This window comes from Danio aesculapii, chromosome 16 (genome assembly GCF_903798145.1).
Source record: "Danio aesculapii chromosome 16, fDanAes4.1, whole genome shotgun sequence".
In the NCBI taxonomy this organism is placed as follows: Eukaryota; Metazoa; Chordata; class Actinopteri; order Cypriniformes; family Danionidae; genus Danio; species Danio aesculapii.
The window spans coordinates 31,104,024-31,131,510 of record NC_079450.1 but is presented as its reverse complement, the minus strand read 5'-3'; the positions used below and the strand labels follow the sequence as shown (position 1 = coordinate 31,131,510).

The 27,487-nt window shown below is 34.5% G+C and overlaps 1 protein-coding gene and 1 long non-coding RNA gene across 2 annotated transcripts in view; one reads left to right on the top strand and one right to left on the bottom strand.

The window, feature by feature from the left end:
• The window catches only part of spaca6 (sperm acrosome associated 6), a 77,959-nt gene that overhangs the window by 19,539 nt on the left and 30,933 nt on the right, over positions 1–27,487 (top strand). Inside the window, exon 2 of the mRNA XM_056475644.1 lies at positions 10,884–10,983. The gene's annotated coding sequence lies outside the window, so the exon portion shown is untranslated. The remainder of the gene's footprint in view (positions 1–10,883; positions 10,984–27,487) is intronic.
• Positions 4,527–5,484, bottom strand: LOC130243469 (uncharacterized). Its single transcript, XR_008839147.1, has 3 exons — positions 5,425–5,484; positions 5,203–5,297; positions 4,527–4,821 (listed from the first exon to the last, which is right to left on the bottom strand). It is a non-coding gene; the product is annotated as an uncharacterized LOC130243469 (long non-coding RNA).

Below are 27,487 nucleotides of genomic sequence, written 5' to 3'. Positions count from 1 at the left end.
TGTGCAGGGGTACTAGCGCAGTTATTGGGAGGCACAGACACACAAACAAAAGACACAGATGAATGTATCCATGGCACAGTTGTCTTTGGACGAAAATGAAAGGATCTGTGAGGTCCCTTGTGTAGACGGGGTTTGTGCTCATGATAAGAGCAGCTCGCAGAGGCCAGTGCTTAGTAGAAAGATTTGATTGTGGTTGGTTGAGTAAACTGAATATATGCTAAGCTTAGTTCTGGAATTTTATTTTTTTTTTGTAGAACTTAGTTTTAGGGGCGTCAAGATGGTGCAGTGGTTAGAATGATCACCTCACAGCAAGAAGATTGCTGGTTTGAGCCCCAGCTGGGTCAGTTGGTATTTCTGTGTGGAGTTTGCATGTTCTCCCCATGTTGGTGTGGGTTTTCTCCGGGTGCTCTGGTTTCCCCCACAATCCAAAGACATGTGGTACAGGTGAATTGAATAAGCTAAATTGGCTGTAGTGTATATGTGTGAATGCAACAGTGTATGGGTGTTTCCCAGTGTTGGGTTGTGGCTGGAAGGGCATCCGCTGCATAAAACATGCTGGATAAGTTGATGGTTCATTCATGTGGCAACCCCTGATTAATAAAGGGACTAAGCCGAAAAGAAAATGAATAAATGAACTTAGTTTTAATAAAGATTGTATACCATTAGTGCCATACGTCAAGTACCATTACCTGCCACAAAATGTAGTGAATGTAAAAGTGTCTGTTCTAAATACTGTACTCCTATATGTGCACAAAGTCTAAACGTGCTCAAGAGTAGTACTCATCACTGTCAACTGTGTTCTTTATTGAATTGGCCTTCTCTTCAATCACGTCGACCAATCCATTGGTTTCTGTTCATTTACGAAACTCTTATTGGGAAAAGTCCACTATATATACAGTCCCTTCTTAACATTCAGAAAACATGTGGAAATCTTTTTATTAACCTTTGTATACCCAAAGTTCGCCCTTCATTTGATCGCTACTCTTTTCAGTTTCCTACTGCTGATGCTTGGATTCATCTGAAGCAGACCTTAAAGCTCTTTTATTCCACTATCATCCTTTAAAAATTCAATCTAGTCAACAGTACAAGATCACTGTGCTTGTTTATAGTTTTTCCTTGGTTTTATACGCTATTATCTGCATCTGTAAAATTGTTATTGTATTGTATCCCTGCTGCTTTGTATCTGTTTTTTTATGTTGCCTCTTGGCCAGGTCGTCATTTTAAATGAGAACTGGTTCTCAGTAGACATACCTGGTTAAATAAAGGTTATTATAGTTATTATTAGTGAGCAGTATACTGTGAAAAGTATTCCAGTTTATAACCTGCAACTTAAAAATGCAGCTTACATCAGTCCTTTTTTCTTTTATGTTATCCTTAGGTTATGCACTTTGAACCCTCAGTAACAAGCTATGAGTGTCCAGCTTTTGCAACACTGACACAATACATGCAACTGGTGCATGTACAGTATTTGACAACGTAGCATTCTGTAGTGTATTTATTTATCGTTTAAGGCCATTTGGTGATTTCAGTCATCAAGGATCCATTATCTTCTCATCAGTGACCATCCAGTGCAGTTTAAGCAGTCTCTTTTGGTTTGTGCCCAGTGTTGACTTTCAGGGGCATTTTATCTTTGTTAGGTTTTTTTTTTTAATGAAATGCATTTGAAAATATCAAATACTTACAGCTAAACTAAATAATGTTCAGTTTCTTGCACATACTGATTGTTTCACTTCTACTTCCACACTATGAATGACATGCAGCAACTAGCGTCCATTCATTTCAATAGAAAGCAAACAAACTTCAGCGACCTCCAGCTATGCAACCACTGATGTCTGGGTGTGGGTGTGTCAAGCGACATGACATTGACTACGTTTACATGGACATCAGTAATCAAATAATTTGCCTCAATCTGAATAAGACAATAATATGATTAAGGTGTTTACATGAGTTGCTTTTTGAATGGTTCTTTCATGATCCTGTTTTACATGTTATAGAACATAATTCGATTAACTTCATTGCGTCACCACGATATCCACATTTCCTCCGGAGTTTCATGTAATTTCAGGTGTTTCAATTTTAATTTGTCAACATTAACTGCAGTTTGGCACTTTCACTTTCATTTAGGAATATTTCATGTCTTCCCCATGTCCCACCCAACCCCCCATTTCGGTTGCAAAATGCGCCGAAAGTCCTACACGATGGTAATAGTTTGGTTGCTGTGTTTACCTGTCTGTACTGCACTTCAATAATGCCACTAAAATCAACATACTCCACATCTTAATTCGATTCTGTTAAGTTTGATTATGACCTTGATTAAGATAATCAAAAATCGCTGTTTATATGGTCGACTCTTAATCAGAGTATTGACTTAATCTTATTCAAATCGGATTATTGATGTCCATATAAACGTACTCAAAGTTGAGAATCCTTCAGCTTTATGCAAATAAAGATTGACTTTTGAGCGACAGCTAATACAAGCATTAGTAGAGCTCCCGTCATCCTTTCTCAGCTTCTGCATCAGCCGTTTGGAGATGCTGTAAACCTACAAAGCGTCTGCTGCAGATTAATAGAGGAATATGAAGATGAAAGAGGATATGCTTTTTTGTTCATGCATTTTATTAAGCATTCCATTTAGTGTTTTATCTCTACCATATTTATTTTTAGTAGCAAGAATTTTCATTCACTTATAGTAAATATCATTATAAACGTTACCTAAGCAACCACCAAGTGGGAACGCCCACTAGCGACTTCAATCGCCACCCAAGTTAAAAGACAACTACAAAGTCGCTTGTAATGTGAATGAGGCTGAAAACCTCAATATATTGTCAAGGGCCACAAGAATTAATTTTGTTTTGCCTGTATGGGATTTTTTACTCTCAAAGTGCTAGTATATGTACCACAAAGAACTGCAGTTTCAGCTAAAAATCAAAGAACTAAAATGACAGGTCACTATTTATTTTAATGGTCCATTTGTTGAATTTAAGTTACATTACATTTACATGCCAATTAATTCTCATTAGATTATAAGTAGACTGTTAGGTTGGGGTTAGGGTTGGGGTTAGGGTTAGTGACATGGACTTGCAAAGTCTGAAGGAGCAGTATCAATAGATATTAAGCAGACAGTCTACTAATACTCAAATGGACCATCAAAATAGTGTTACCAAATTACATTACTCTCACACCCTAGCTGCATACAAATAACAAAAACATTGAAAATATACAATAAATACAAATAATTATAGCAAAACCCTAGAGAGAAATAATAAATATATATATATATATATTTATATATATACAAAAGAGAGCACATAGCAGGTAGAGTGCAAATAATTGAAGAGTGCAGTGCAATGAGAGTTTGTTAAAGCAACGGAGCTATTTTTACAGTATATAATAATAGTAATATGAGGTAGTTGTTTTCAATGCTGTTAGTAGAAGGAAAAAGTGACCTCCATCGTAGATAAACAGGATGCAAAAGCTAACAACAAGTTGCCTTTTTTGGATGAACTCTTCTTTAAACTGCATTTGTCCCTGAAAGAGGATGAATTGAATACATTGCTAGTTAGTGAATAGGCTTTTCTGTGCTTTTTATTGAAGGGCACCTATGATGAAAATCATCTTTTCTAAGCTGTTTGGACAGAACTTTGTAGATATAGTGTGTCCACAGTTATATTGGGGCGATATAAAGACAATAAGTCTCTTTTTTTTTTTTCTGAGGTTAAAACAGGATCCCAACCCCTCCCATTTTGAGGTCGACCTCAATGTGACATAGGAGTGTGGTTTCCCCGCCCACCAAATTGATTGACAGCCACATATTAACATGTCTCCGTAGTAACGTGTATAGTCATATCACAAGACAGGACATGCACAAAGCAACCGGGATTAAAAGATCTGTTCAGCTCTCTGTGATCATCAGTCATCATCAAATGAGCTTAAGAATGAGTTTTACAAGTTTAAAACATTTGTAATGAATTACAGCGATTTTACCATCTTTATTTTATCACCACAGCCTCATGCCAGTACACTGTAAAAAATCTTATGTGCTATTTACAAAAAAAAATTGTGGTAACACTATTGCACGTATTATTTTTAAGTAAATTTCAAGAAAAATTTCAAAAACCGCTTGAATGAATCATGTGAAAATTACTAAATGTTTTGAGTGATAGATGAAGATTTTAATATTATTAGCGGAATGTGCTTTTATAATTTAAGCTAATCCACCGCCATTTACTCATATTTATTTTTTTTAACAAAAACCACTTGAAAGAATCCTGTGAAAATTACTAGTTTTTTTAGATGATAGATGAGGATTTTAATATTATTAGTGAAATGTGCTTTTATAATATATGCAAATAAATCACCATTTACTCAAATTTATTACTGAAAATTACTCATTCATAAAATGTAAAATATTTAATGTATAATGAAATACATACACAATACATTTAGGCCAAATATCATTTTATTACATGTTACACTGATAACAAAATGGTACAATATGTTAAACAAATCTATGTAAAATTTACAGCAATGCTAATCTCTGATAAAAATTCCTTTATCCATGTCATGGAAAAAACTGACCTGTCAACTTTCCTTTGTAGGAATAGTCACATTTTAGACAATATTTGACAGAATTTGTGTATTGCAAACTTAATATTCGTTTCTTTGTAAGTGATTTTAATTTGTGGAATATTTGTATAAATCCAGTTCAGCGATTCTAGATTTTCCAGGCTAGCCATGACTTGCTTATCCTCCAAGACAATGCAGAAGTCCTCATGGTTGGTCATCCCTCTGACAGACAGCAATTCTCTGTGCATTCCCACACTGTAAAATAAACATTTACGTTTATTATATTGAAATTATGCAGTTGTACATTTCAAATGTTTAACGTTTACTAAAACACATTAAGGAAATATATTAATGAAATAAACCATTTCTTTTTATCTCTGTGAACAGTAATTCTTCATAATGTTTGAGTAGATGTTGCTGACTGACACAAATACACAAGTATTTTGACTTATAATGGACAGGGTGTTTAAATGTATACTAGTGTACAGACATTTATAAAAACAAACCATGTTTATACAAGGAATAGTGCATTCAACAATGTAGTGCTTGAGCTATATATTTTTTTGTAAGCATGCAAAAATATAAAATACAGTTTTCTGAAGATCGTAAATATCTGAAACGGTTTGAGACACTTACATTGCACTCCTGGATGAGCTCTTCCTCTTATTTATACAGATAGACCAGCAACAGAGGACGACATCTCTCGTTTCATACCTGATTTAATGTGAGGTCTGATGCAAAAAAGTGTAGAAATTAGTAATAATAATAATAATAATAATAATAATAATAATAATAATAATAATAATAATAATAATAATAATAATAATAATAATACACAAATAACATTATTAAAAATACCTGATGTATGGCACCCATTCTCTTTATCAAAATCTGCCCCAATAAACTGCTCCTCTTTAGTGGGAAAACTCTGCAAACGTTTTCTTTGATCTGAAAAATGAAGCAAACAAATATTAGTATTTATGTACAGTATTATATATAAACAGTTCATTACATTACATCAGCAATGCTGTAAAAGGAACCTTATGAAATGGAAAAGCACTAGCTGTACATAAACCCCATTGAATAGCTAGCTAACTTAGCTTAGCTTAGATTTACCACTTAACAAGCTCACTGTTGTTCGTCTGCTTAACTGTTGCCTGATCGTTGCTGTTAAATATTACAATGCAAATAATTTGTTCAACTTCATTATATAATTCAGAATGAACATTGAAGCAAATCAATTTCAAATAGGAATGGGTGGTTAAAAATACCCGTGTATCCCTATATACATCATATGGCAAAAACTAAGCTCCTGAACAAGTTTGAACAGCATGTGTCTTTCCTGAAAGAGCTCAGGCTACTTAAGACAATAAAATGATAAACTGTTAATGCTTACCTCTTAACATGCTCGCTGTTAATCTGCTCCTTCAAAATGTCGTCTGATCACTGCCGTTGTTGAGATTCAAATGCAAACATCTCAATCAAATCCACATAATTGAGTGAATTTTCTTAAAATAAACGTGAAGCCATCTTTCCTCAATTTTATTAGCTTAACTGGTTTCTCAAATTAAGCTTAATAATTGCACTCGTTTGCTTAAAAAAATAAGTAAAATTTAAATCTTAGTTATATTAGCGAAATCTTCTCAATATTTTATAATAAATCCAGAATATCAATTTTTTAAAAGAAAATATGCTCATTATTTTTAATGACCACATTAATTTTTTTAATGAAAATTACAAGCCTCAAGATTCATTTTTTACAGTGTACAATTCTAAAAGACGACGGTTCAATCCCAGTTTGTGGACGTTAAATCACATTTATTTTGTACATTAACATAACGGATATCCAAACAGCTGTGGATGTTAACGTGTATTCTGTCACATTTGACATGCAAAAACAGTGTTAAATGTGCTCAGTGTGTGTGTGTGTGTCCGCTGTGTGTGTGTGTGTCTGTGTGTGCATGAACATTATAACAACATTGCGTGTGACTCATCTTTGCAGAAAGGCTTGCATTAACTCAACAACAAATACGTCAAATAATCATTGGGAAAGTTTGTACTGTAGTATTTCTCACAAACGTTATGTGAGATCTGCTTCCTTCATTTTTGTCACTGTGCTGTTTATCTGATGCTGCCGGAGATTGAGGCACACTCTGACAGGCACATGGGAATGGTGGGCGGGGAGAACCAGCATTAAAGGCACAGGCAACAAAAACAGCTACATGAGATTGAGAGCAGAAAATTCCAATATTCTAAAAGGTGTAATAAAAAATCTGATGGGTGTTTTGAGCTTAAACTTTACAGACACATTCTGGAGACACAAAAGACTTATCTTACATCTTGAAAAGGGGGTAAAATAGGGGCCCTTTAAAAGTCAATATTCCACCCATCAGAAGTCAGCAAATATAATTCCAGACTTCATCCCAGCCTGCCATAGTGGTTTATATTGACAGACTACAATCAAGATCTGCCTTCTGATCTCTGACCTATTACCTAAACCTATTACCATAATCATATAAATATACTTATAGAAGGACCACTCTGGCAATCACAGATAGTAAAAGGACTATCAAGCATAATAAAAGTCCAATTTACACTTGACTCCAGTGAACCAGTGACTGACAGGCCTTTGAAATGAATCCTCTCTCTATAAGCAGAACTGCATCTTGTCTTCTCTTCTCCTCTGAGGGTTGTTGTGACTTGCTGTGAGTCCTCGTCAGGACTGATAAGATTAGCGTGGGCTCTGTTCGCACCCCAGGACACAAAGTATGTGGAACAGAATAACAGCTCATGGGGAATTTATGTTGCTCTGTTTAATGGCGTTAGATATGTTATGCTTCAGACTATGAAATTGGCCTGGAAGAGAGAATTTGTTTGCTTTTTTTCTCTCCCGAATGAAGATAATCGGTGATGAAAATGAACTCGCTTTGATTTCTGACGGCTCCTTTCATTTCGGTTTTATTTCCGTTGTGAGCATTGACCTGTGCGTGACCTGTTTAATATGGTGTGTGCAGATAAGATTACTGGCAGGCAGAAGGGAGAGTTTTTTTCTCCTCTTTTCTTTCTCATGCAGATGAACACAGAAGCCTGTCAAAACAGACATGAAATATGAATTGCATACCAGAGATCTGGGGCTGGAGTTTGTTTATATTTAAACACTTATGTGAATTCTTGGCATGATGTCACAATTATCTGGGTAAGATGATGCGTCGGGGGAAAACCCTGGGTGTCTGGATGAAAACAAAAAAATGAGAGCGCGTGCATGCAAGCATGAGGTCGAAAATAACTTCATCAAGCTTATTTAATTGCATTCATTGAAACATTCTAATGCACTGTGAACCCAAAATGAACTTGAACAGATAGACTGGTCGTTTAAATGTGTGAATGCCTTTCAGTTATGTAACAAAATATTAATAAAAAGTTTGTTGTTGTTGTTTTTTGTTTTTGTAAACTGTTTCTGAATAAAAACGCATTATGTGTTAACTTTGTTAACTTTCAAAGAGTAAAACCAATGTAAGTGGGTCAAAGAAGTAAAGCATCAAAATAAAATAAGCAGCTGTATTTTTATTTGTACTCTACAATGTGTCCTGTTCAATTTCATAATACACAAAAATCATGAGCATGATACATTTTTACCATGACTTGCTAAAGACACAATCTACATTGGAAAAGTGCTATACAAATAAAGGTGAATTGAATTGAATTGAATTAAAGACTCTCTAAAATCTGAAACCACAGTTTATATTAAAAAAAAATCTACTTAGAGCAAGAATCCATTAATAACATATAAAGTTGAAGAATTATTAGCCCCCCTGTTTATTTTCCCCCCAATTTCTCGTTTACAGAGAGGAGACTTTTTTTTAACACATTTCTAAACATAATAGTTTTAATAACTCTTTTTTCATAACTGAATTATTTTTTTGTCATGATGACAGTAAATAATATTTGACTATTTTTTCAAGACACTTCTATACTGCTTAAAGTGACATTTAAAGGCTTAACAAGGTTAATTAGGTTAACTAGGCAGGTTAGGGTAATTAGGCAAGTTATTGTATAACGATGGTTTGTTCTGCAGACGGTCGAAAAAAATAGAGCTTAAAGGGGCTAATAATTTTGACCCTAAAATATCATTTTTAAATTAAAAACGGCTTTTATTCTAGCCGAAATAAAACAAATAAGATCTCTCCAGAAGAAATAATATTATCAGACATACTGTGAAAATTTCCTTGCTCTGTTAAACCTCATTTGGGAAATATTTTAAAAAGAGTAAAAAGTCAAAGGGGGGCTAATAATTCTGACTTCAACTGTATTATCATAGAAAAGCCCCAAATTACTAATCACTTATTTTAAATTGTTATACTTTGCCACTATCCTATAGGTTTTATGCATTTGTCAGCAAGATGTGTTAATTGTTTAAAAAATAATAGCATGTAGTTTGATCACTTATCCATTTTCACATTTCCAGGTTTCTTAGTAGCAGAAGGCATCATAGTTTGGTAAACTTAGAGCGCATTGAATCTGAGAGTACAACAAATATTTTTTACTATCCTATTTGCTGAAATAATAAAAGAAAAACTCCAGAATGGTGTTATCAAGACTTTCGGAAAAAGGAAAAAAAAATGTGTGAGACTGATGACGGCAACCATAACTAGCAGGAAATGTTCATGGGCCAATGACATGACCACATTGATATGGTCTATATGGTCTAAGTTACCTAAGTATGTTACCTAAGTGTATCTACAAAAAAAATGTATGATAAAAAGTCATGTCAACAATTGTTTTTGTGTTACTTTGACTTATTTGAATAATTTAATCAGCTATACAAAGTTTAACTTGATGTTTAGTCAGTTTTATTGATGTAGTTGAGATGACTAGAAAAGTTCATTTGATTCAACAACAAAAAAAAGAGAATCCATCAGAAATTAAAGCACTATAATACAGTATTTGATTATAAAGAACCAGTAGTGTAAAGTAACAAATTACAGGAATTGAGTAGTTTTTCTCAGGAATTTTACTTTACAAAGTAGTTTTAAAGATGTGTGCTTTTACAGTACTTTCCCTTGAGTACATTTTTAGTGCAGTATCAGTACATTTACTCCACTACTTTCCTTCAACTTTTATTTAACTATTATTTCTTGTCTATGGGGATTAGAAAAATGAGTCCTGTGATTCCTGTCCAATCAAATCGCACATGGAAGGTAAATCACATCATAATGAACTACCTCAAGACATGGGCGATTTATAATTGCAGCAAACTGTTTGGAAGCATTAAAAGTTGCCAAGGAGATTACCAAATTCTTTACACGCAATGACCGAGAGACTGTTTAGATACATGTCACTTTTGAGAAGATGACGGATGTTTACTGTATGATGACCGAAATGGTGTCAAGATGTCAGATGACGTTGTACCCCAACATAGCCCATGACATTGCATTAAAAATTGTGTTAACATCAGAACCCAACGTAAAGCAGACCTCAATGTTCAACGTTCAACCTAAAATCAACCAAATATCAATGTCTAATCATGTTACAGCTTGACGTTGTGTGGATGTTACTACTATGACGTCTATCAAACGTTGGATTTTGGTTTCAATACCTGACAAATAAATGTCAGTATTTGACAATATGACATTGGTTTAAGATGTTGGATCGACCTTGAATTTTGGTCGCTTTCCAACACAGTCGAAAATCAACCGAATATGAACATCATTTCATGTTGTTATTGGAGATCAAAATAATGTTGTCCCTAGACACTGGCAAACATTGAATTTTGGTCACCTGACATCACAAACTAAATCTAACCTAATATTAACGTCTTATGACGTTGTGTGCCTGCTGGGTAATAACTAAATGCACTACAGAATGTCCGTTTTAACACAAATTACATGTAAATGCATCAGCTTTTTTACAGCGTAATACTCACTACTCACTACTCTTGAGTACTTTTGAAAGTGGTACGTTTTACTCATACTTTGAGTAATATTTACAACAGATACTTTTACTCTACTTGCACTACATTTTTCAGCAAGTAATGGTACTTTTACTTAAGTAAGATTTTTCAGTACTTTTTCCACCACTGTATAGAACTGTTTATTGATTGTTGAAATGCTGCTTAATATTTTTGTAGGCCGTATTTTGAAATCTAATGTAACATTTTAAACAGTTTTAGGTTTGACTTGTATCTAAAACTATCCTATCTATATCCTATCCTATCTAACTATCCTATCCTATCCTATCTTACTATCTAAAACTATCTCTGTATTCCACATTTGTGTGTATTTTATGTCTTTTAAGACTTCGCTCTTTTGTGTTTCCAGAAGCTGGGATGCATCACCTGAGATCAGCTCTGGTTCTCCTCGGGGACTACAGGTGTTCACTCCTCATTCCACATCAGCAGACCAGCTGGTCAGTGATCAGGTAACCAAACGTCTCTGTCCCACCATCATTCTCCAGCCTTTGTCTTCTTTACCTACAAAACACACACACACACACACACGCACACACACACACACACACACACACCTGAGCTGAAGCTCAGCTATGAACGAAACCTTAAACTCTTAAAAGCCTGTTTTCAGCCTATTTAGTGGCCCAGCCTATGCTTATGTTTCTTATGAGAACAGCTATAAAGCCCAGCAGAAATATAATAGATATGAACCAGCTATTATCAAATCTGCGTCAAAAGATTGTCTCTCAATCTTTTATTCCATAAATGGCTTTGTTGGACGTCAGGTTGCTCTGAATATTTCTGATTGTCCCTGAATTTCTTTGGCATTCCATTGTGCGCATACAATGCCAACTGACCTTCATATTTTGCTGATGACCAGAGCTGTGTGTGTGAGTGTGTGTATCTCTGTTTTCTCAGCAGCAGAGCTCAGTCCCACCAACATGCCTGGCATACACAATAACCCCTCTGACGTGATTGACAACTCTGCCCTAGCAACCGCTTGGCACGTTGCCGGGCTGCCCGGGGTTGCCAGGGAATGTGTTCCCATAGCAACACGTTCAACCACTTTATTTGCCACCTTGAAATGTAGCGAAGGTTTTGCAAAGAGGCAGAAATAAGGAACTGCTGAGGAAATTTGCCCAGAAAGGTGATAAGACATGATAAGAAAGGTGATAATATTTTTGTCATTTATTTATTCATTTTATATACTTGCCTAGCTAAGTTAATTAACACAGTTAAGCCTTTAAATTGCACTTTAAATTGCAGAAAGGTGTTGAAAAAATATCTTCTCTCCATTAAACAGAAATTGTGGAAAAAATATAAAATAGTTTAACATTTAACAGGAGAACTAATAATTCAACTGTATATAAATAATGCTCAGCATATATAAGTACACCCATCACAAACCTATCTTTTAAATTCATACTTTTAATAGGAAGCTATACAATATTATATTTGTGCATATACACTAGATCAGTCAGTACTGAAGCTAAATCTGGAGCTTATCTAACAAAATAACTTACAATAACGGTCCAAAAAATAGTACACCCAAATTTAAATGTTATAGAAAAATATTACATACAAATTTAAAAAAGAGGAAAAATCAAGAGAAGCAAAAACATTGAAAATTTTTGTTGAAAATTTTGTAGGTTGTAATTATTTGCAATATTTTGCTCGAATTTAATGTATTATCTTTCAGTTTCTAAATATGTTTGGTGACTAAAATATTATTTTAATAAATATATCGGTTTAATAAATCTGTTTTGTTTAAATGCACCAAAATACATTGCCTCTATTCACTGAGAAATGGATACAAATATTCATTAACACAAATAAAGTAGAAGAAATATAAAGTAGTACATAATAAAACATACTTCCATATGCAGTATGCACAATTACATTCCATTCTCATATAAATCTAACTCATAAATATGCATGGATGTCTTAAAAGTGTAGTAAAAGTATATTTTTACATGTCATTAATAAGTACTTGTGACTTATTTCTCACTAACATTTATTAATATGTTAAAATAAAAGTTTTTATATTGTTTGTTATTACTATATCAGAAGAAGAATCTGTCTTATTAGCAAAGTATGCAAGCATTCCCACAATGTCTTGGCATATGATCCAACTGTGCAACATTTAAGAATTAGAATAAGAACAGAGACAATTATGGTATGGAAATATAAACATTAAGATAAAAACAGCAATAAATATATAATCTCTTTACATAAAATAGTGATTGTATTGAATTAGTTTAAAAAAAACTTAAATGTGGTCAGTGTCAGTATATCATGAAAGGAATAAACATTTATCCTAAGGATAAATATGATCATAAAATATACTGTCTTATATGTAATTCATATGCCAATACCACTAACAATGTAGAGATACACCAGCCGTTTGTTGCTTGGTTATATACGGTTGAAGTCAGAACTATTAGCCCCACTGTTTTTTTTTTTCCCCAGTTTCTGGTTAATGGAGAGAAGATTTTTCTCAACACATTTCTAAACATAATAGTTTTAATAACTCTTTTCTAATAACTTATTTATTTTATCGTTGCCATGATAACAGTAAATATTATTTTACTAGATATTTTTCAAGACACTTTTATTCAGCTTAAAGTGACATTGAAAGGCTTAACTAGGTTAATTAGGTTAACTAGGCAGGATAGGATAATTGGTTTGTTCTGTAGACTATCAAAATATATATATATAAAGGGGCTAATAATTTTGACCTTAAAATGGTTTTTAAAAAATTTAAAACTGCTTTTATCCTAGCCAAAATAAAACAAATAAGACTTTCTCCAAAAGAAAAAATATTATTAGACATACTGTAAAAATTTTCATGCTCTGTTAAACATCATTTGTGAAATATTGAAAAAAGAAAAAAATTAAATGGGGGCTAATAATTCTGACTTCGATTGTATATGGCAATAACTAAAAATGCACTGTACGGGACAACATTATATATTTTTTCTTTTAAGCCAAAAACATCAAAATATTAAGTACAGATAATGGTCCATGAAGATATTTTATAAATTTCCTAGGAAATGTATTCCTATGAACTTTCTTTTTGATTATTAATGTGCACAATATTTAGGCAGCTTGTAAGGCATTGTATCTCTTCTAGTATCCCAGTAAAAATGGTCTTATCCTAACAAACAGATCAATGGAAAGCTTTTTATACAGCTTTTAGGTTTCACAAAAAAAAGTTACACTGGTGTTGTGGTTCAGAACCACATATAAATGTCATGTAAGAAATTTTTATATGGGTGGACAGGTTATTTTTATTTAAATAAATCTAATTTTATATTTCTAAATGGCTTTGCTTGCAGAAGAATAAAACCCTTCATTTTAGGATCAGTATCAGTTGAGTTAGTCCCAGCTTTATCATCTAGTTCAAGATCATTCATCCCGACATATGCATTTCAACCCACACCTTGACTCACACAGTTACACATCAACACTCAAAAACACAGTTTCACAGAACACAAACGATATCAGATGTATTGTATCCAGTAATGATATTTATATGGAGAAAGGACCATAAGGGTCTTGTTGAGGGTGAGTGAGAGTTCACTGGGGAACAGAAAACTAGGTATTGGTTGAGGGACATGATTAAAAAAAAAACACTTATGGGAAAGGGGGTGTTAAAAAACACATCTTATGAAGATGACACTGAACCGAAAGCAGTTCTGTATTTCTGCATGAATTGATTTTAAAAGAGAACAAGGAGGTCGGTTGAGGGTAGGGAATATAAAAGGTTTGGATAATTGAAGAAAGGGAGGGTGTAAGAATGAGATGAAGGTGGTCCAAAAGTAGAGGGACAGAAAGTCACTGGGATAGGGCAGAATTAGGGAGGGAAGCTGACGACATTCGTTGTGGTGTGAGAGGAAAGTGAAAAGGGCATGGGTTTGGAAATGAAAAAGGCACGGGACCAAAAAATCTACCTGGCAACACGCTAAAGGAGGCCCTGGTATTGCCATGGTAACATGCCAGAGAATTGTCACAGGTTTTTGATGTGGCGCTCATCGTTTTATCCATTCTGTGCAAAAACACAGAATCATAGAGGTGTGAGCAGGGGTTGCCTGACATATTGTCATTTTTCTACCAAAGATTTTGATTCAGTATCTCTGAAGTTTTGAAGAATTTGGTACCAAATGGATTTGGGTAGCTTTGCATTGAGAAAGAAAAGGCATTTTATCTAGCTTTTAATTACTTTCTTTCTTAATTACCTATTGTGCCATTTAACATAGTGTTCATTTTTGAGTGTTAAAAAGATTAATAACTTTATTTTAAGTACCAATTCTCACTATTAACTAGTGGCTTATTGCCTGCCTATTATTAGGATTTATGATAAAGTACGTGTTATGCATGCCACATCCTGCTCTATACCTAATGAGTGAGAATAGTGATGATTGTACATTAACATAAAGTGTGACCAAAATTTATCACTATGCACTAAAACTTCTTTATTTTACTCTCTACTGAAAATGTACATGTCGCCATATGCTACATTTTGAGTTGTATGTTGTCACGGTGTACAAGATATGCTGTTTCACAGATCTAATATACTGATACACATGCAATTTTTTTTCCACCAACTGTTTACATTCACAAACATGAACAACACTGACTAACAAATTTCCGTGTGTGTGTGTTTGATATAATCTGTGTCTATGTCTTGGACATAAATGAGCTGACCAGCTCAACACAGCAACAGCAGTTTAACCAATGATGTGAATCTGAGGCGGGTCTATCTGTTTCTAAGCAAATAGCAGGGAGGCAAAGTGTCAGGGAAAACAGTATTTCTTTCTGTTCACATTTTAGTCATATTTAGCTAAATGTTACTTATATGCAGGGGCAGATTTAACCAATAAGCGAGGTAAGCAGCCGATTAGGGCCCTAGGAAATTTGGGGACCCCCAATAAATGCATAGAAGTATAAATTATATCTAAAAATTTGATATAAAACATAGTTTTCCTTTATATTTAGTAAAGTCGGGGATCTAATAAATAAAAGTGTATCATAATTATTAAGTCTGCACAAATTTTAAAAATACTTTTAAAAATGAAACAATTTATTTATTATTTGAGTTGTTTTCGGCGGGTTTTAAGAAAAAAAAAATGTAGAAAAGAAATTATATAACATAAAGTCCTCAAACCAAACAAACAAATATAAATAAATAAGTAAATACATACATACATACATACATACATACATACATACATACATACATAAATACATACCTGTACATAGGGTGTATATTAGGACTTCTGGGCCCCATTGCTGGAATTGCTTAGGGCCCCCAAATCACTAACTCCGTCCCTGCTTATATGATAGATGATTATCACTCTTTTTACACTTTAACAATGAACTCGTTCTACTAATACACTGAAAAAAATTATGTCTGCAAAATTGTTGCAAACAATCTATTTGTGTTGAATTTAAACAAGTAAATTAAATTTAGCAATGTTCAACGTAATTTGTTTGTTTAAATTCAGCTCAACAAAACTGTTTACAACCACTTAGCTTAAACTAAATTAGTAAAGTAATCAACTTTGAGTCATTTTTTTTCAGTGCATTTGTCAACCAGAAGATAAATTCAGAGGCTGTTTTACTATTTCACTGAAGAAAATTCTTTGTGTGAAATGGTTTGCTTCAAAAATGTCTTACCAAAGTTATCATTAACTAAAACAAAAATTATTTTAAAAACCCATTGCTTGAAATAAACATTATTTGAGCTAGCTGAAATACTAAAATATTCAAACTAAATGAGCTACAACTATATAGTAATTAAAAAAAATACATTTAGCTAAAATTAAAATGATATCATTCCTGTATCAGCTTTAACCAACACAAACACATCCACACCACACAGAGGCTCACACAATTATGTCCTTAAACAATTTATTGCTTCATCTGAAAGCACAAATTAATCACGCTGACCCTTTTAGTTTTCTCAACTAAAGCAGTCGTCATATCTGCAACAAACACCGAAGGTCATAAACTCATTAGCTGAACTTCTACACTCATTAAGCTAAGACCTCTTGGATTAATTCACAGCGCTGTAAACAAACGGGGGGAACAAACACAAACAAAGAAGCCTGGCTGCAGACAGAGCAGCTTATGCTAGTGGAGATAAACGCATTAGCATTCCTTTGCATGTATGCCATCTGTGAAACGTGTGTAGTCGGCATGAATGCAAAGCGATCCGGCTTTAACCTATGGCTCTCGTAGGCCTTTTGGTGTCTGTGTGTGAAAACGAGAGGTCTCAGAGGAGCGCTACGGTGCTGCTTTCCTGCTGAATAAGCACTAGCTTCTTTGCTAGCAGACAGACTCCTGCCTCTATATTGCCAGGCGAGCAGAATCCGTCTAGACCGATGCAAGATGAGCCCGCAGCGGTGATTTACACGGAACATACACACACATATGCTTTTAATAGCTGATTTCCTACAGCTTTACATATTTTGCTTAAACTGCATGTGTGTGTGAGAGAAATTAGCATATGAGAGGATGATGATGAAAGAAAGCATATTATTATTAGTTTATCATTACATATATTTTGCTTGATAACTGTGTAGGTGTGTGAGAAATTAGTGTATGAGAGAGTGATGATGATGAGGATGATGATTATAAAAGAAAGCATATTATGAGGGCAACATGAATATTTTAGTAGTTGCAGAGAGTGGGTGGTTTCAGCAAGGAGGTCAGACTGTGTGTATGTGTGTGTGTGTCTTTCATGTGTGTATTATGTATGTGAAGCCACTAATGAGCAGAGACAATGTGCTGAGGTGGTTCAGTGCACTATATCTCCAGCAGAGGGCAACAATGCCACAACAATGATAGCTTTAGATGAAGATTTTTTGCTTGTATTGTTTGCTAAATATGTAAGAGAGTTTGTTTATTGTCCTTTTGGTGTTTGTTGTGTGTATATGTGTACTCAAACACTGTTTTTATTATAGAGAATGGCAGGTAAGGCGTGAGGTGGGGCCATTGCACTGCAGAAGTTCACAGTATTCTGTCTTGGTTACTATATACAGTATAATTTATGTGAGAAGCAAAACGTGGTGCTGTTTTTCTGAAAAAAAAAAATCAATTATCATCAAACTTCAAGTGGAGTCAGAAAAAGTTAAATGAATTTAAATTAACTCGCCCTCATGGCAGCAAGTTTTAATTTGCAAGAAGCAAAATAATGTAAGATTCATTCTCGATTTCTGAAAAAAGAAACTGAAAAGCAGGTTTCAATTTCAAAGGAGAACAGAATATTTTTTTCTCAGCCCACTAGATATCTTATTCTAATCATAAAATTAACCAATTTTCACATTTTTTCAGAAATTTTTTTGGCCTCATATCAGTCTTTTTTCTTCTATATGCAATATTTACTTAATTGTACTGTACTTTGGAACAAAACAAACCAAAAATCTAATTGTGAACGAAAATTTCAGTGCACTCAAAATATCAAGGATTTAAAGCTTTTTATAAATCATGCATTGTCAAATAATTTAATTACATTTGTTTGTGTTTTTGTTTCTTTTTTATAAAATAAGCCAAAATTTTTCTAGAATTTTCAGTTTTGCATTCATAAATTTAATATCCTTCAGGCACCATATTCTTTTTCAGCCCATTCTGAAAACGTTCCCCATATACATTTCTGGAGATCCTCTCATACATCCCAGGAGGGACGTTATTTGCAGATTTTATTTTCGTGATTCCACCAAAGGCTGCTGTGTACACTTTTTGAGATCTCGAATTTCTCTCACGAGTGGCATTTGCGCCTGCTGTTCTTGCGTAAATCAACCAGAGGCTGCTGTGTATGCTTTTTGAGATCTCAGATTTTTCTAACAAGTGCCATTCGTGCCTGCTCTTCTTTCGTAAATCCACCAGAGGCTGCTGTCGACTGACTGACTGACTGACTGACTGACTGACTGACTGACTGACTGACTAAGTGATCGACTGACCCACCCTCCTCCTTCCCTAAACCCAACCAATAGTGTTTTCATAAGCATCGATTGACGCGCCCACCCACTTTCCTAAACCCAACCAACATTTTTTTCCACAAACAATCCAGAAAAAGAAAAGCTCCCATATTTTCACCACATTTTCAGATTTTACCACATTCTGACCCTGTTATTTACTCATTCATTCATTCATTTTCATCCACTTTCCTGGGTCTTCCCCGAGACCTCCTCCCGGTGGGACATGCCAGGAACACCTCTCTAGGTAGGCGTCCAAGAGACATCTGAAACAGATACCCGAGCCACTTCAGCTGACTTCTCTCGATGTGGAGGAACAACGGCTCTTCTCCGAGCTCCTCCTGGGTGACAGAGCTCCTCACCCTATCTATAAGAGTGTGCCCTGCCACCCTGTGAAGGAAACTCATTTTGGCTGCTTGTATGAAATCTTGTCCTTTTGGTCATGACCCAAAGCTCCCGACCATATGCAAGAGTAGGAATGTAGATTGACCGGTAAATCGAGAGCTTTACCTTTCGGCTCAGCTCCTTCTTCACCACAAAGGACTGGTAAATCTACTGTATTACTGCTGCCGCTGCACCGATCCGCCTATCAATCTCACGTTCAATCCTTCCCTTACTTGTTAATCACACTGTTAATTGTTTATTTATTTTTTGGATTTTGTTTTAATCTTATCTGCTTTCTGGAACCGTTCGCCGGACTCAAACCCTATTGTCACAATTAACTCCTTATTGTGTCTCAAGTCCGTCGACGTATGCGGTGAGCTACTGGACAAACTGGTAACACTAAAAAGCCATCCATACGGAGGTAATTGGTCAGCTGGTAAGGGCGAAATGGAATGGCGTCATACTGCCCTGCAGCGTCCGTTTTAAAGATGAAATGCAGCCATACGTATTTCTATCTAAATAATTCGTGATCTCCAGAAATGTATATAGGGGTACGTTTTCAGAATGAGCCGATGTTGTTTTTTTTATATGCTTTCATATACTCATATACAGAGATGACAGTCCAAAAAAAAGATGGCAATAGTAAAGATGCTAAACAATAAGCTGCAGCAATTTTATCTGGAGTTCTAAGGTCCTCAGCAGTCTCTCTAGTGGCCATTTGATGGAGAAGTCTGTGGCCCCTCATGTGCGTTGCGGTGTGAGGTAGTTGGTTGTATGGTTTTGCATAATAAACAGCCCGGAGTTAACTGTACAACCTTCTAGCTTTCCCTGCGGCTGCACGATTACGGCTCTCAGAAGCAGATCTGACGCCTGAAGCAGCATGAGATGAGCTCATGTGGACAGACTGAAGCAGTGATTCATTTACAGCAGCTTATATAGTGGATAGGGGATGAAATATTTCTGTAAATACAGTTTGAGGGGTTACATTAGATACAGTGGGGTCCTGGAATTAAGGTTTGGGGTTGAACTATAAGTCTGGGACACCTGGGGAAAAAAACTAAGTTATATGCATGATTTTATGCATGGTTTTGTGGGGTAAATTCAGTTTTTTTTTTTATATAATTGATCAGATGTTTTTTGAATTATTATTGTTAAATCAAAATGACCAGGTTTTTACACTAACCATGTCTTGAACATTTTGGTTGAAATGGTTTTTATTGGAAACAGTAAAATAGGGAAAAAGAAGGAAAAAAAGAAGAAAAGAAAAAAAGCATTTAAAGTAATTTTTATATATGGACATGTCTTATTTTTTTGGCAATTTCAATTTTATTTTGAACTAATGTATTTTAAAATATGACTAAGAATGAATGTTTATCTATGTTAAATATGCAAAAACAGCTAAAGCTTTCTTGGTTTTCAGCTATTATGATTTTTTTGTGTGTGTTTTAATATTATTTCTGAAGAAAGTATTATTGGTTTAATATTGGCTATAGGATAAAAGAAGCTAAAAGAAGCAGTATTTTTTTTTCTTTATTTAAGGTCAATATTATTAGCCCTTTTAAGCAATATATTTTTTTTTCGATTGTCTACAGAATAAAACTGTATTGTCTACAGAATACTAGTATTAAAAAATATTTAGTAAAAAACGGGCAGATTTAACTAATAAGCGAGCTAAGTGGCTGCTTCGTATTATAGTATAAATTCTAATCGTAGTATAAATTCTACCAATTTTTTATCATATATTGTATCATGAGAGTCAAACAAATTAAATTCGTAACATTTAATTATTATTAAATATAGAATAAAGTATATTATTATAATTATGTAATGTTATATAATAATAAAATAAAATGCACAAATATGTCCACCAACCACAATCATAGAGCAGTCCAGCAGTCAAATTTCTAAAAAAACAAAAACAAAAAAAAACATTTATTATTTTTAGTTGTAAATTAATTTTAAGAAAACCAATCATTTAAAATCTAGAGCGCATTAAGATTAAACATAGAAAAGAAGTTTGAGTGATATAAAAAATGAAATCAAAGTTGAAAGGGTGCATTTTAGGACTTTTGGGCCCCAATGGCTGGAATTGCTTAGGATCCCCAAATCACTTAATCCGCCTCTGGTACAATATTATGTACTGCTATTATAGTAAATATAAAATAAATCAGTTATTAAAATGAGTTATTAAAACTATTATGTTTAAAAATGTGTTGAAAAAAATCTTCTTTCCATTAAACAGAAATTGTGGAAATATAAACAGAGGGCTAATAATTCAGGAGGGCTAATAATTCAGGAGGGCTAATAATTCAGGAGGTCTAATAATTCAGGAGGGCTAATAATTCAGGAGGTCTAATAATTCTGACTTCAACTCTAAATAATCTCAAGGGATAACAAAAAAATGTTATTCAACTTTTGTCATTTCTGCACTTTGGTGCCCTGACATTAAAATGTTTTGCAAGGTTTTGAAAACAGTACTATTGTTTAAACCATACAGTAAATTGTGAAAGCAGTACTTTTTGTGGATCTGCGTGAATGGGGATCACTTTCAAAACATTTTATCTTCAGTCATTTTGACACTTGACAAGTGCTGCATCAGAGCATTTAAAAGATTTACATATTAACATATTACAACTTTTAAAACGTTTTGTCATTCTAACAACAAGCAGGATCAGTATTAAATATTGAGGCACCAGTATGACTATTGGGCAGCATGGTGGCTCAGTGGTTAGCACTGTGGCCTCACAGCAAGATGGTCCATGGTTCGAGCGCCAGCTGGGCTAATTGCCATTTCTGTATGGAGTTTCTGTGGAGTTCTGTGTGCATGTTCTCCTTGTGTTGGTGTGGGTTTCCTCCGGGTGCTCTGGTTTCCCCTACAGTCCAAAGACATGTGCTATAGGTGAATAAACTAAATTGTGTATGTGTGTGAATGTGAGAGTGTATGTGTGTTTCCTGGTACTGGGTTGCAGCTGGAAGGGCATCAGCTTAGTAAAACATGCTGGATAAGTTGGCCGTTCATTCTGCTGTGGCAACCCCTGATAAATAAAGGGACTAAGCCGAAAGAAAATGAATGAATGAATGAGTTTGACTATTTCATAGACTGAAAAAAAAAATTGTAGGAAGGTTATGATCGTGAACAAGAGAAATGTTATCAAAACTCTTACAAACAAAAACCACATTCACCACACCATATCCCGTTTTATAGTATATATTTATATACTATAATTATATAATATCAATATAATGAATAGCATATAGCAATATAATATACTAGCAATATAATAAATAAAAGCAAACAATGGCAAAAAATTGTATAACTGAAATGCAATTAGGTTTTTGCAAAAAAAATTTGTCTCATGTCCTATTCGCTGTCATGGCGAGGGCGGGGTTTATGATTAGTACTGCATCCAGCCACCAGAGGGCGATTGAAATATTTCGGCCTCACTCTTGCCTGTGCTGCGGTTCATCAAGTTCACCTGTCATTGTTCATTTTTCACTTTAGCCGCATATAACAGAAGCACTTTCACTTTGTTTCAGGCTTTTGCACCCCACTCAACATCATTCAACATGTGACGCTCACAACTAACTGTGTTTAGCATTGCGTGCATAACTAAAGACTGAAGCTTTTATTTAATAAACTCATCAACAGTTGGTACTTTAAGGCGGAATGTGTGTCGTGAAGTCAATGCCATTTCATTGTCTAGTATAAGCTGAGGAATGTAAACGCACAAAGCGGCAACCCTTCACAGTCTGTATCATGTTTAGCCTGAAAAGCAGCGCATTTGCAAAAATGAATGTTTCTCACATCAGTGGCATGCACCGTTGCGTATGCATCAGCTTTAGAGAAATGCTGAGAACGTGGTGTGATTTATTGCCATTGGCATCCAGTTAGATAAAATGCATCTGATACCCAAACCTCTCAGCTCGCGCTTTAAATTGAATTAATTGTTTATTAGATTACAGATTCCATGAATTTATTTCCTTTATTTTCTTGAGTAATTCTAACTAAAGGACAAATCTTTTTAACACAGAAGCCTTTAACAAAGCAGAGCGCTTGTGCTGCTTGTTTGCGTCTGCACACTGGTGTGTGTTTGTGTGTTTATTTGTTTGTGTCTCTATCTCTGCATCAGCATCGAGTCCCCCATCCTCCTCTCCCCCTGTGTGTCTGGCTGGTGGCTCAGACAGCCTGCATCCGCATTGCGTTCTAGCTCTCTTTTACTCCCCCTCTGTATCTCTCTCTCTCTCTTTTCATTCTCTTTATCCCTCACTCTGTCTCTTTCTTCCTCTTTCACCTCTGTTGGGTGGGAAAAAGGGCACGTATCAGCATATATATGCTGAGAGGTTGTTCTGTGGTCAGATGTCGATAGTTTCTGTTGTATGTTGAGGAATCAGTGTTGGGTTCACACACCATAATGGCATGTGTTGAAATGATATGTTTTTTTTGACACACACACACAGGGCCAATGGTGCTTGCTTTCATTTTCTTTTCACTTTAACCACTCTTTCTCTATTTCTGCAGCTCAAATAATTGGCATGATGTGTAATTTAATTTAATTTTTACAATAAATGTGTTGTGTTTGCACTGACAAGTATTTGCTTGTGCATTTAAACTTGTGAGTGTGTGTCCAGGAGTTGGGTAATTTTGTATGAAAGAAACCAGTGGACGTTGTTGCAGCAGGTTTAAGTCATAAATTATATTAATCAATTGTGTTTTTGATTTTGCCTGATTTTGATTGGTTGATGAACATTGTAGTTTGTGAACACTGAAGAAAAAATATGCTCAAGACATCAGATTTTTTAATGTTCATTTAACCATGTTTCAACTTGCCAAACAAGTTATTTTTATGTCAGTTTAATGTAATGTAAGGTAAATGACTCGCAGAGTTCATTTAAACTAGCTTAAAAATGAAAGGCAACCACTAGTGGAGTAAAGCTAAAAATTATAAATCCTCAAATTACTGTAATTGAGTAGTTTTTCTCAGGAATTGTAGTTTAGTAAGTAGTTTTAAAAATCTGTACTTTTACTTTCCCTTGAGTACATTTTTACTGTAGTATCAGTACTTTTACTCCACTACTTTTCTTCAACCTGCAGTCACAACTTTATTATTCCTTGTCTATGGGGATTAGAAAAATCAGTCCTGTCATTCTTGTCCAATCAAATCGCACATAGAAGGTAAATCGCATCATAATGAACTACCTCAAGACATGGGCGATTTATAATTGCAGCAAAATCTTTACACGCATTGACCCAGAGACTGTTTAGATGCAGCGATTAGATGACAGATGTTTACTGTATGATGACCAAAATGGCCTTAAACACCCAGCAGGCACAAAACCTCAACATGATGTCAGATTGATGTTGAATCCCAATACAGTGGGGATTTTGTTTGGAAATGAAAATTTGGTTGACGTCAGAGTCCAACGTCCAACCTAAAATCAACCAAATATCAACCTTTAATCATGTTACAGCTTGACGTTGTGTGGACGTTACCACTATGACGTCTATCAGACATTAGATTTTGGCTTCTGTACTTGATGAATAAATGTCAGTATTTGACGTCAATATGATGTTGGTTTAAGATGTTGGCTCGACGTTGGATTTTGTTCACTTTCCAAGACAACCTAAAATCAACCAAATATCAACATAATTTCACGTTGTTATTGGAGATCAAAATAATGTTGTCCTTAGACGCTGGCTAGACATAACGTAATATTAACGTCTTATGACGTTGTGTACCTGCTGGGTAATAACCAAATGCACTACAGAATGTTACGTTTACACACATCCAAAAATTACATGTAAATGCATCAGCTTTTTACAGCGTAACACTCACTACTCTTGAGTACGTTTGAAAGGTCTACTTTTTACTCATACTTCGAGTAATATTTACAACAGGTACTTTGACTCTACTTGCACTACATTTTAAGGCAAGTAATGGTAATTTTACTTAAGTATGATTTTTCAGTACTCTTTCCACCACTGGCAACCACTATTTATTTAGTTTACATTAGTTTAAACTTTATTGTCTGTTCTGTTTGACACAGAAAGGAAATTTGTTTTTAACACTGGTAACATGCATACAACTATACAACAATAGTAACACTCATCAAGACAACAACATTAATTAAAAACTTAAATACAAATTATCCCCATACATATTACTGCAGATCATTCTTAACAACCACACCATTCTCATTAAACAATAATCCGATTTAATACAACAACTGCAATTGGGATCGATGAACAGTGGTGGAAAGAGTACTGAAAAATCATTCTCAAGTAAAAGTACCATTACTTGCCCAAAAATGTAGTGCAAGTAGAGTAAAAGAATCTGTTGTAAATATTACTCAAAGTATGAGTAAAATGTAGACCTTTCAAAAGTACTCAAGAGTAGTGAGTATTACGATGGGAAAGGTTGGTGTGTGTAAACGTAACATTCTGTAGTGCATTTATTTATTGTTTAAGGCCATTTCAGTCATCATACAGTAAACATACATCATCTCCTCACTGTTGACAGTCTCTGGGTCATTGTGTGTAAAGTATCTTCTTGAACACTTTTAATGCTTCCAAACAGTCTTGCAGTAGTTCAGTATGATGCGATTTTCTTTCTATGTGCGATTTGATTGGACAGGAATAGATAGGAAATAATAAAGTAATGACCGCAAGTTGAAGGAAAATAGTGGAGTAAAAGTACCGATCCTGCACTAAAAATGTGCAATTCCTGAGAAAAACCACTCAATTACAGTAATTTGAGTATTTGTAATTTCTTACTTTACACCACTGGAAATGACTTTTTATTGGCATTTCTTCGGGCTCTGGGAATTTTAAACCTGCGTCCTGATGGTAACATTTCAAAAGCTCAGTGAAGGGGATGTGTATATCTTTAAAAATCACAATTGCTGTTTTTTCCCTAAAGGAGTCAAATAAAATCTGCAGTGTATGTTGTTTGTAACCAGTTATCTTATCTTTACATTGCAGTTATTTTCATGGAGATTCTAATATAGTTGGGGGCAGGTCTTGACTGTATTATACACATCCATATTACTTCGTCAAGAGTTATTTTCAGTTATTTCATTAAAGAGTCTGGTAAGTCCTGCAACTTACAACAGCACAATAACAAAAATCCACAATGACCAAGGAAATAAATATACCAAACAATAGGGTAGAAATGGAAAGTATTTGCTTGTCCACAAAATGATACTTTTAATCTACAGAAAGCATATACTCTCTCCTGAGCTCTCTTTCACGTACAAATACATATGACTCATTTCAGAATTGTGGGTACATTTCAAGCATTTATTTTTCTTTATCCTCCTAAACTCTGGGACCTGGTACCAGGTCCATGACATCATTTACTTCTGCATTCTTTAAATTTTAAAGGTTCGTACTGACCAAATACCCCCATAAGTGGTTCCGTTCTCTCATCAGTTGGAATAGAATAACTTTTCCATAGATTATGATAGAGACATGTTTTACTGTGATTACTGACATGTGCAGGAACCACCAACATTAATTACAGCAACCTAGACCACACAGAACCTAAGAGGTACACTTTCAAATTTGAGTTTACAATTAAAAGCCCCTTTTTTCTGGAGGGGTTTATTATAATACAACTTATACAATTATTTAAATCAATTTCAATAATGTTTTATGAAAAATCTAATCTAGTTTTCTTTAAAATAATACCAAAGCTTTGCATTTACACCTTTGTATGTGGATTTGGGAAGCTTTTTTATTTGGGTATGCAAAATCCAGGCGTAAACCCCATAACAGCACTTGACTTGAATGATATGCAGCAAATCTATAATTTACAAACTGATTGCATAATTATTATAAAATAATGCAACATGCTTAAATGTCACAGGAAACATCTGAATCTGTAACTAAGTTTTAACTAAGTTTGTTAAACTTTTTTAAAAACGCTAACAAAGTTGACAAAAAGCAGAGTTGACATTTTCCACCATTTTTTTGGGGGGGGGTTCCTCGCTACTGGCTTGATTTAATTGGGACTTGTGGAGCTGCGCAACAATGGATTTGGTCTTCAGTGTTTGGCCTTTCAGCAGTGAAAATGAAACCACACTGAATTAAACTAAACTGAACTTAAACTCTGAAAACTGGACAGACGCAGTTTCAATTTCAATTTAACTTCTATGTTAAGCTGTTTTGACACAATCTGTAAAATAAAGAAATAAAGATGAATTGACAAAATAGCTCAAGATTATAACTTCAAACAGCACCTGGCATGTCTAAAATAGTATTTTACATATTTTTTTAATCAAATGGTTCACGATTTTGTGATTGTTTTAGAATTCCAATTCACTTGCCTATGGGAGAAATGAATTGGAATAATAAACGGCAGAAAGCGGTCAAACTACTTGCTCTACAAATGTGTTCATGATTATATAGACGAAGCCGAATAATATAATAGGAAAATATCAGTTTGCTACATCAAGCAGCTTAATGAGCTGTTTTTAACTTCTAAAAATGAATGTAAGTGAATGAGACCGGAAGTTTCAAGCCAAAGAGATTTAAACGGCTACTAGAATGCCATATTGATCATTCTGACCATTCCTCTATAACACGTCATATTTTCATATCATATTTACGATA